Source organism: Coturnix japonica, chromosome 3 (genome assembly GCF_001577835.2).
Source record: "Coturnix japonica isolate 7356 chromosome 3, Coturnix japonica 2.1, whole genome shotgun sequence".
NCBI classification, from domain to species: domain Eukaryota; kingdom Metazoa; phylum Chordata; class Aves; order Galliformes; family Phasianidae; genus Coturnix; species Coturnix japonica.
Window position 1 is genome coordinate 81,206,449 of NC_029518.1, and position 10,149 is coordinate 81,216,597.

Below are 10,149 nucleotides of genomic sequence, written 5' to 3' on the forward strand. Positions count from 1 at the left end.
TAGGATGAACTCCCTTGGAAAGTCACTGTACTTTTTTAGAATCACAATCACTTTGTTACTAGCTGCCAAATAGTGTTTTTGGCAGCATATTGTCAATGGATACTCTCAAAAGTACCCTTCAGTGGATAGTAAAAAACTGAAATAGCAATTCTTTCATTGAGTAATGATTGCTCTGGATAGACACTGTAGTACAGTATAGTACAAATCCTGAACTCTATGATTTATTTATATACCCTTTGTTGCTATAAATCACCAGCTATTCCAGTAGTTTGGAGGCTACTTGGCATGTTTCTTTAATTGAATGTTACTAGAAATAAAAGAGTAAGGGCCATCTTCAAATACAAACCTTAAGAGATTGGGAAAATCTTAAGATTTAAAGTGACTTACTTTTAGAATCTTCACTAACATTTTTTCTCACAATATAACTATACAATGGAGAAAATCATTGAAGAAAAGGTGGTTATCCAGGTCCCATTGAGAGATACACAGGACTGGAAATAATTCTTGGCTCTTGGTTGCTCAGGGAATTCTTGATTCTTGGTTGCTCAGGGAAGGATGTTACCCAGTGGCACTGAATTGAAGCTGCAGGGATTATCTGCAGCACAAGGAAAAATAAGGTCTCTGACAAATTACAGATGCAGTATGTGATAAGATTCATCAAACTCATCAGGGATCTGATAGGAACCAGGCTCTCTCAGACGGCAATGAACAAATAGCAAATTAAATTGTACATGCTCTATCTCCTATGGCATGCTGGTGCATTAAAAATAAATAAATAAATAAATAAAAATCTTAGATATCCCATCATTCCATTTTACTCTTTGGTCATTACTTAGCATAATGCGAGACATGTTGCACTGGCTCTATACTCTGTGTGGGTATGGCCTGTGATGTACAAATTTAGCTCTGAATAATTTTACAGCAAATACAATAGAAACAAAACAATACAAGAAAGACGTTGTTAAACATGGGATAGAAAATTATTAAAAAGTAAGAATGTGGAGAAATTCAGAGAACACTGAAATCATCAATTCTTAAGGTTGGAAAAGACCTCTGAAAAATCTAGTTCATTTATCCTCACAATGCCCACTAACCATGTCCCTCAGTGCCACATCTACACCTATTGGACACCTCCAGGATGGGGACTCCATCACTTTCCTGAGCAGCCTGTTCAAATGCATCTCCAATCTTTCTGAGAAGAAATTCTTCCTAATATCTCTGAACCTCCCCTGGTGCAACTTGATGCCATTACCTCTCATCCTATCACAGTTATGTGGGAGAAGAGGCCAATTCCTACCTTACCATAACCATCTTTCAGGTAGATGTAGCGAAGTTTGACTTTAGTTTTCAATTACTTGAAGGTTCCACTATAAGTCTGGTTATTTATATTCACATTTACTAAAACCTGAACCAAAAGCATATTTTATCAAGTACCTTACTCCTGTTTAAAGTTATTGACACCTTAAGAGATCTTCCTATATGATTGACTCAATCAGAAGTGCTTTTTGTTTCCTCCTTTCTTTTTGAGTCAGTTGTTTTTTTTACTTTTCAAGACAGTTTTTCAAATGAAAATTTTAAAAAAAAAAAAAAAGAAAGAAAAGATTTTATGTTAAATGTCTGAATTTTTAATAAGTACTTAATACTGAAAATGGGAGCTTTTCATATATCTCCAGTTCCCCAAATGTATTGGGATTTTTAAAATATCCCTTTGTTACCTTTTGGAAAGAAACTTGATAATGGTCTTGACAAAATTTTGAAATATAACAAAATCATAGAATCGTAGAATCTTAAAATCACAAGGTTGGAAAGGACCTACAAGATCATCCAGTCCAACCATCCTCCCATTACCGTAGCTACAGCAAACCACTAAACCAGATCTTGTAGCTCCTCATCCAGATGCCTCTTGAACACTGCCAGGGACGGCGACTCCACCACCTCCCTGGGCAGCCATTCCAGTGCCTGACCACTCAGAGAAAAAGTTCTTTCTCATATCTAATCAAAACCTCTTCTGGTACAACTCTGACCATTTCCTCCAGCCCTGTTTGTTGCCTGGGAGAAGAGGCCAAGCCCCTACTGAAAATGATTCATTTCAACTCTTAAAATAAGAATGAATTTTCACTTCATTTTTTTCCAAGCTATTTTTTTCATTTTTCAATCATCTTAACATGGTAAAACATCACAAATTCTGAAAGTATTCAACATTACACAGGACCAGGCACCTGACAGAACTTCACCACAGAAACACTATGCAAATTAGAAATAAGAGCTGTTTTTCCTCCAGAAAACACAGGGACCTGTTACCACACCTCTCTCTGCAGTCTATTCAAGAGTGTGCTTTTCATCAGAATTAGATGTCTGCATGCACAAAGCAATTTGAATGCTTTTTATTTTGTCTCCTGCAAGCTTGTCTTTACAATGATGAAGCTTTTAAAGTTATCCCAATGTGATGTAAAACCTGTAGGAATTTATTTCTGATTCTGAAAATCTTCTCTGGGATTTGTTCTGCATTCTGCATTTTTCTTATGCTCCTATTACTGACTGGTTTCTGTTACTGGCAGGAAACGATCATTTTATGAGTAATTATACTACCCCTATATGGATATGATTTTATACATTTACCATGACTTTCTTCTCCCTCCCCCACAAACCTCTCTGTACTGCCTGGCAAAATGAAGATTTTTAACATAAATGTTCCATCACAGATAGAAGGGAAAAGGAATGTTTATTGCAGAAGCAAAGCAGTAAGTGTCAGTATAGCAATGGCAATGGAAAATATATATATATGAAAGCTGTAAATTTTAATGAGGAGCATGCTTTATGTAAAGGGAAGTATTTACTTTTTATTCGTAGATATTTGCTTGCACAAAACCTCCATTTTGCAATATATAATTGTCTGAAAGGGCCCCTTCTGCAATGAGAAACCAAAATCTGTTCACTTTTAAGGAGTTTTCTTTAATGTATGGACCACCAAGAAAGAAACTTCCAAACACTGGTTCTCTGCTCCTGCCGAGGTTTGAATTGAAATCTCTCCTCACATTTCCTGAGCTGCAGGTGAGATATCAGCCTCTCACTCTGTCGGCCTCAGAGATCAGCATGGAACTGGCTTAAGGTGGCTTGATATAGATTTGCCATTTGCAAATTAAAACTCTCATCTCTGAAAAGAATCCCAAGAAATAAGACAGTCCTTTATTAACTGTATTTCTATTGTATTAATTTATTTTAATGGCTCTTACCTCAGAGTGTCTTTCAAAAGTTGTCTTTCCAGACCTGTTATATAATCCCAATGCTTTTAGGTAGTCAGCATGTGTGTGAAGCTACTGGACTAGCTCATAAAAGCTTAGCTTTTTCAGGTAAAGATATTTTATGACCAGAAATATCAGAGATGTAAATCATATTTATTTTTTTCCCCACCTGGAAAAATAGTTTAGAAGAAGTACCTTCAGGAATAAGATCCAAGGAGAATATTTTACCATTATTACAGATAGATTCTGATTATCTTAATGCAGTTTATATTGCTGGAACCCCAAATGAACTCATCTGCCCCCATCTGTGCACATTTTTCAGTCTGCAGATATACAATCCTTTCTTAAAACATCATAATGGCAGTTTTGCTACTTCCATTTATTTGAATTTTACTCTTTTCTTTTTCCAAATGTAACTTATTTATTCCTCTCATGAATTTGTATTTTATTCAGCATTAAATATACTTCTCCTACTTGCTATTGTAACACATTCATTTGCCATGTTATGCCTACACTGCACAACACGGTCTTAAGTAAAATTCTTCTTGTCTGTTGCAATGAAAGCCTAAATTCCTTGGGGTGTCTTTCCCAGCCATCGTCTGGTGGTCAGTATCATTCATCTGTAGACTTTGCACTTTAGAAAATGACAGACTGTGATTAGACAGGGGTTCCTCTCTGATTGTTTCCAGTGGGTGATTCTATCTGACAGCATATTCCCCTGATGGTGAAATTGTGCTAGAACATTTCAGATCAACATAACTTCTAATATCTTAAATTTTTATAGAGTTTTGAAATAGATTGGATCATTAGAAACAGTCTCTGTTGTTGTTAGTCACAGTGAAGGGAAACTTAGAGGACAAAAACACTAATATTAAAGCATGGTATTTCTGAGAATAAGATACTAGTTCTTTACAAAGTAGTTGTAATTGAGTTCAGACAATCAAAAGCAGGAATGAAAAATTGGAACCAACTTCTTTGTCTCCATTATGAATTTTGATGCAATAATCAGGAAAAAAGAAATGGATCCCGATCATAAATATTTAAGTATTCCAGGTACTCCCCAAAGCTGAGGCAAACCTATTAGGCTAGATGGACAATATTTGACCTGGACAAGGCTTGAACCTTCTCATATGTTTAAAAATATACTTTGATGAGTGTGCTGTGTACAGTTTAAACTGGTGAAGCTTGAGGTCCTGTCTTTTTTTTCATCCTGAGGAGACGGAATTACTTTATAGCCTGTGCTAAACAGAGCAGATGTTCAGAGGACCTTTCAAGTCTTTCATTTATAGCTGAAATGGCCTACTTTGCAGTCTTTCTGTGAGACTGAATGAGACTCTGTGATGCACCATATAGCACAGAGGACACGTGCTAGGACGCTGTTCTTCTTCCAGTGTGTGTAAATTGGAGAGTTTCTTTATGCAGAAGAACTAAGAGGAAGAGCCTTCTGTTGGTCACAGATGGAAGAAGAGGAGATGATGAGAGGAGTCAGGGGAGATGCATCTGTTATAGTTACTTATAGTTGGGTGGGAGCAAAAAAAAGAGTCTTATGAATGACATGACAGAGTATTTTCTGTAAGAAAAAAGACTGTAAAAATTTAGTTCTGCTTGCTGCAGATCAAAGGAATTAGAGACAGGAGAGATCTGTGTAGTAGTGGTTGAAGGGAGAAGCAGCCAGGGGTAGGAGAGGGCTATAGGGATGCCAGCAGCAGGAAGCAGCCACCACCTAACTACAGGCTGCTCAGGAATAAGGTAGGCAGAGAGTCACCCTGCTGTGGGAGCAATCCCTAAGCAAGCAAATTCTTTAACTCTGATTTTTTTTTTTATTTTATTTTATTATTATTTTTTTTTTTTTCCAGAGTCCTGTGTGTATTTCCTGTTGGAAATGTTCTTGGAGGGATTCAATCTATCTTTGCTCCCGTGAAAGGGAATATGTCTGCAGTGTACTGGGGCCTGCTCCTGGACATTTCTGTGAAGCACAGAGTAACTGCACCCATTAGCCTGTCATAGCTAAAATGCATTACCACCATGTTATTCATATAACTGTAGAGTCACTATTGTTTTTTATGAGTGTTTCCCCACTTAAGAATCTTTCAGATATCATTACAGAAGTACAGATTGGATTATGGGAGCATGTAAAGGCCTCTATCCACATTTCTGGATACTATCTTGTTCTGTTTGTATCACTGTTACTGAAACAGCGTGAAAGGAAATCCAATACTTCATGCTCCTTGGTTACATGCCAAAGTGGTAAAGCAGGAAAAACAGGTCCCACTGTTAGTGATGGCAGTCCATAAAACACGAATAATTTTCTATTGAATATCTGATTGAACTACTTGTGAATTGCTGCTCTGCTGAGAAAATAATATCAGAGGTTGGCAGGCGGTCACCATTTTTATTTGCTGGAGAACATTATCTGAATGTGCCTGTCAGGTGATCGCCTGGTTATCCCATCCCAATATAAATAACTGTGTATTTTAAAATGTGATAAATAATAGTAATAAAGTGTTTGTTGGGGGGAAAATATTCTTGCTGCGGTAGGGAATAGCACTTAAACCATCAATTTATTTACTTCTTAATAAAAAAAAATAAAAAAATTAAAAAAAGGAAAAAGAATAGAAATGCTCTGATTAGATAATAACGTATTTCAGTGGTTTGAAAAAATAAAAAGGTTGGGAAAAATCAATAGTTTAAGCCTCCTTCTCTCCTTCCCTAACATCTCTTCTTGAAGCCACATTTTATAATAACTTTGCGTTTAATTGGTATTTTATTTCTTTATGCTTATGAGATTTGATAATTTGAACAACCCTTGCAGTAGTATAATTTTGTTCAGTGAGCCAGACACTGCAAAATTATTCTTTTTATGTAATTGAGGTGATTTTCCTGGTAGCTTGTGGAAACTTTCATAAAAATTTGTATGCACTGGTCAACTCATTTAACGTGATATCTCACTTTTTGAGCTGATCTGCATTTTTTTCCTACTTTGTTTCTAATGGTAAAATAATGAACAACATAGTGCTTCCCAAGGTAGAGCTATAATGTTCATTTTCCCTTTGGCAAATGAGAACTTGGCCATTAGGAACAGTTCTTTCCCAGCAGTTCCTTGGAGAGAAGAGCCAGTACACAGACAACAGATATATGAACTTCATTCAGACAGCAGGAAACTTTTGTCATGTAAGGTCTGTCTCTGTGAACTCTGAAGCAGTTGGGAGGATGCCTCTCATTGCTTTACTGCAGCTTGAAGTGACAGATTTTGCCAGTAGCACAGAAAGAGTTTGGGAGACTACTTTTGGGGCTACAGTGTTTGTGACAGATTCTTTTGGAAAAGGAGTAGTATATATTTTGCAAAGAGTTCTCTTTGTCCATCTGGTTATAATGTTGTTTTTGACAAGCATTGCTAGGTCTTTTTTCAAATACAGCCACCTTGTAAAGTTGAACAATTTGCAGGAAGAAATCAACCAGAATACCTTACGTTCAATCTATTACCAGGAACAATAAACACAAGGTGTTTTCTTCATTAATGATTGTTGGTTCAAATCCAGTTCAGATCTGAGCTGCTAATTGAGAGACTCGCATGGCTGCTGCCAATGGGGTACCTGGTCTGCATATAAAGAGGTCTTCAGCCACAAGGAGTGTCAATCCAGCAGGCTGCCTCAGACAGGCAGTGAAACCTGCAGGTGCAGGGGTGCCCCTTGGGCTGCTGAGCATGATGTGTTATAGCTCTTCCATATGCATCATTCTTCTCCACAGGGATACTGAGAGGAGGAGTGCACTTGCACTGAGAGCAACAGAAAGACTCCTGGTGTGATAAGCACCTGTCTGCTCAGCTGTTGCACAGCACTGCTGGGATATTTCAGGGGAATTCTTTGCTCGTGAATCTAGGGTATTAGATCAGATGAGACTGGCAGTGCCAGAAATTGCTTCCAGGATTTTATAGACTATTTTCTTGTTTGTAGCAACAAATGGTGTGGTGGGTCCTTAGCCCTTGACTTCTAGGTGGTAAGAGAGAGAGGATGCTCTCACTTAGATATCAGCTGGAGTGAAGGAGCAAGTTCCTTACAACCAGAAACTGCTTTCTCAAACCAAAGGCCAAAAACTTCCGGGCAGTATCAAAGTATGTTGGAACAACCACAGAAAAAAAGAGTAAAACATGTAAGATGATTTCCTTCAAAGTCCTTTTTCTTGAAGAGCTGGTAAAATTTTGGCCAATCTAACTCTAACAGTAGCCTTTCAACTTCTTGTGGCAGAACTAATTAATGGTATTCTACAGTAGGAGAGATACTGAAATGAAAAATTGCTACCTAAAAGCTGCTGTCTTTGCAGAGCCTTAGAGACAAACCATCCTGAAAGAGAATCCTCTCAGTGAGGGTTGGTGTTATCTCTCAGGGCTTACAAAAAAAGCTGACTGAGGACACAGCAGTTACCTAACAGAGCTGTGTCACCAAGGTGTTTTCTGTAGGATAACACAGGATGGACAGACAGTGGAGTTCAACTATGTCCTTTTGTGCTTTTGAGATTATGAGCTCTCTGGTTTTCTTTCAATTTCACATTAATTTCACATTTCACAGAACTCTAATTTGAAGGAAGTTTTGATGGTCTTGTTATTCTAATTCAGAATGAAATATCACAATAATTCAATGATGAATGTAATAATAGCAGTTATGTCAAATATACTCTTTAGAGCCTTCTCACTGTGGGCTTCTTTGACCATCACTTCAATTTTGTAAGAATAAGTGTATTAAAATAATTTTTAATTACTCTTGTGTATAGAATATTCTCCTGAGCCCCCTTCCCAGCTCAGCAATCTTTCCATGTTTACAGAGATCTGTGCAACACATGAAGCAAGCAAATGCTTTGTATGTTTCCGTATTATGCCCTGCAAGACTACTCAAAAGTATGCAGTAAATAGTTTGCGAAAATTTCCTTTTATTATTTCAAAGTTAATTATAAATGTATGTGTGGTTCTGAAGAAAACTGAAACATTGTCCAAATCTTCTTCGAATCCCGAGATTACAGTACCTTGTTATTGCATTGCAGTGCTATTGTAAGGTTTAAATAAAAAAAGATGTGCTTGACATTCATTCTAGTATTTAATAACACAGGCTGATAAGACTGAGATCTACTGCATGTAGTTCTGGGTCCAGTTACTTGCCATGCATTAAGATGGACTGTACCAAAGCAGAAAATGTATTTACTTTCTTAATAAAACTAGCTTTTGTTTAGCACTTTCTGATCTTTGAACTCCCTGGTGAATCAGGTGTTGATCTTGTTACATGAATATTCTTAATATATTTTAAATTTAAATGATATGTATCAATCCAAATATTAGGGGGGGAAATAAACCTTGTTAATGTACATGCCGATCTGTTTAAATGTGACAGAAAGGGGCATAAAGGATGGCATTAACATTGAAAAATATTCCTGTTAAGAAGGTTTACATTATAAGCATTGCTATGCATTTGAAGTTCTGTTAAAAACTGTGACAAACGTGAAGGATGTGAACTGCATAACAGTAACATAAAATTAGTAGAATGCTTCCTCTTCTAATCAAAAAAAGAGTAACTCTTGGTCTATGTTGGTGTAAAAATCTCACAGCAGGATCCAGTCTGCCTAACTGAAATACCCTTCACATATGTGCCCCTGAAGTCATCAAGTAGGCAGCTCACGTCTGTCTACCATAGGAACCTGAACAAGCAGGCTTTTTCACAGTAAGCTTTCAGAAGCTTCTTTCTTTCTCGATTTTTGAAAAGGACTTCAGAAATGCATCAGGCATCTCATAAGATATACCTGGTGCACGCACAGCAACACTATAATGATATTTGTCAACATGTATATCCTGAATGTGTACCTGTGAGAAGCTGCAGCATTTCAGCAGTCACTGTGTTCATGAAAGCAGTACTGTTGTATGATTACTTCAGGAACCTTGTCCAGTCTTATGGACTTATGTCCAGTCAGCAGCCTATTATGACACGACATTTTTGAAGGACCCAGAGGGAAGGATTTAGACAGGTGCTCAGAATTCAGCAGGGTAAATAAGAAAGGAGCAATTGTCATCTCTAGAAACCACCTACCAGTAGAACTTGCATAGCATAGCTACCTGCTTCAAATTGCAATTCTATCCTTCTCAAGTAGAGAGGTTGCATGCTGATTTGACGTGGTGAATTGACATTTTCTTACCCTATTTAACCAAATGCCACAGCAATCCAGGAAATATATGTGGTATGTGTTGATCCTTGAATCTGTACCATTTTGGACAAAAGACTTCTACTTTCACCAGTTAATCACTAACACAAATCTAGAACATTTGTGGCCCCCATAGTGTCTTGACAGGAACTAAATTATCTGGAGAATGCTAATAAGCTATTTTTTCTGCAGAATGACTTATGCTACAAGGTATGCCTATGCTGGTAAAGTCTTATGTTTTTATTAAAGATCTTTGTCTCTCTAGTGGTTTAAATTAAAAATAACAATAATAATAGTAATAATAAAAAAAATAATAATAAAAATAGAAGAGTAAAAAAAGTCAAGATTCTGCTTTACTAAAGGTTATGCTAAATTGTGAGGAGAAGTGGACTGACATATAGTCATACATAAACATGTTTATATTTTTGTTCATCCCGTTATGGACAGGAGATTTGGCTCCACAACAGTCTTCCTTGATTCTATGTTTTTACTTGCACCTTGTAATTCTACAGCTTTGTTATGTCTGCTGTATGCACATTCACTGTTGTTAAATACATTTTAGGGGACCCAGAGTGTTGTAGAAAGGAACCAGGTCGAGACTCGAACTCGTGGGTACTCCAGGGTTGATTTTATTAACAAGCTCAGTGCTCAGGTGAAACATGCATACAGAGCTTGGGTCACTCCTAGTGAATGACCCCTAAGCCTTACAAACGTCCTATATTTATAT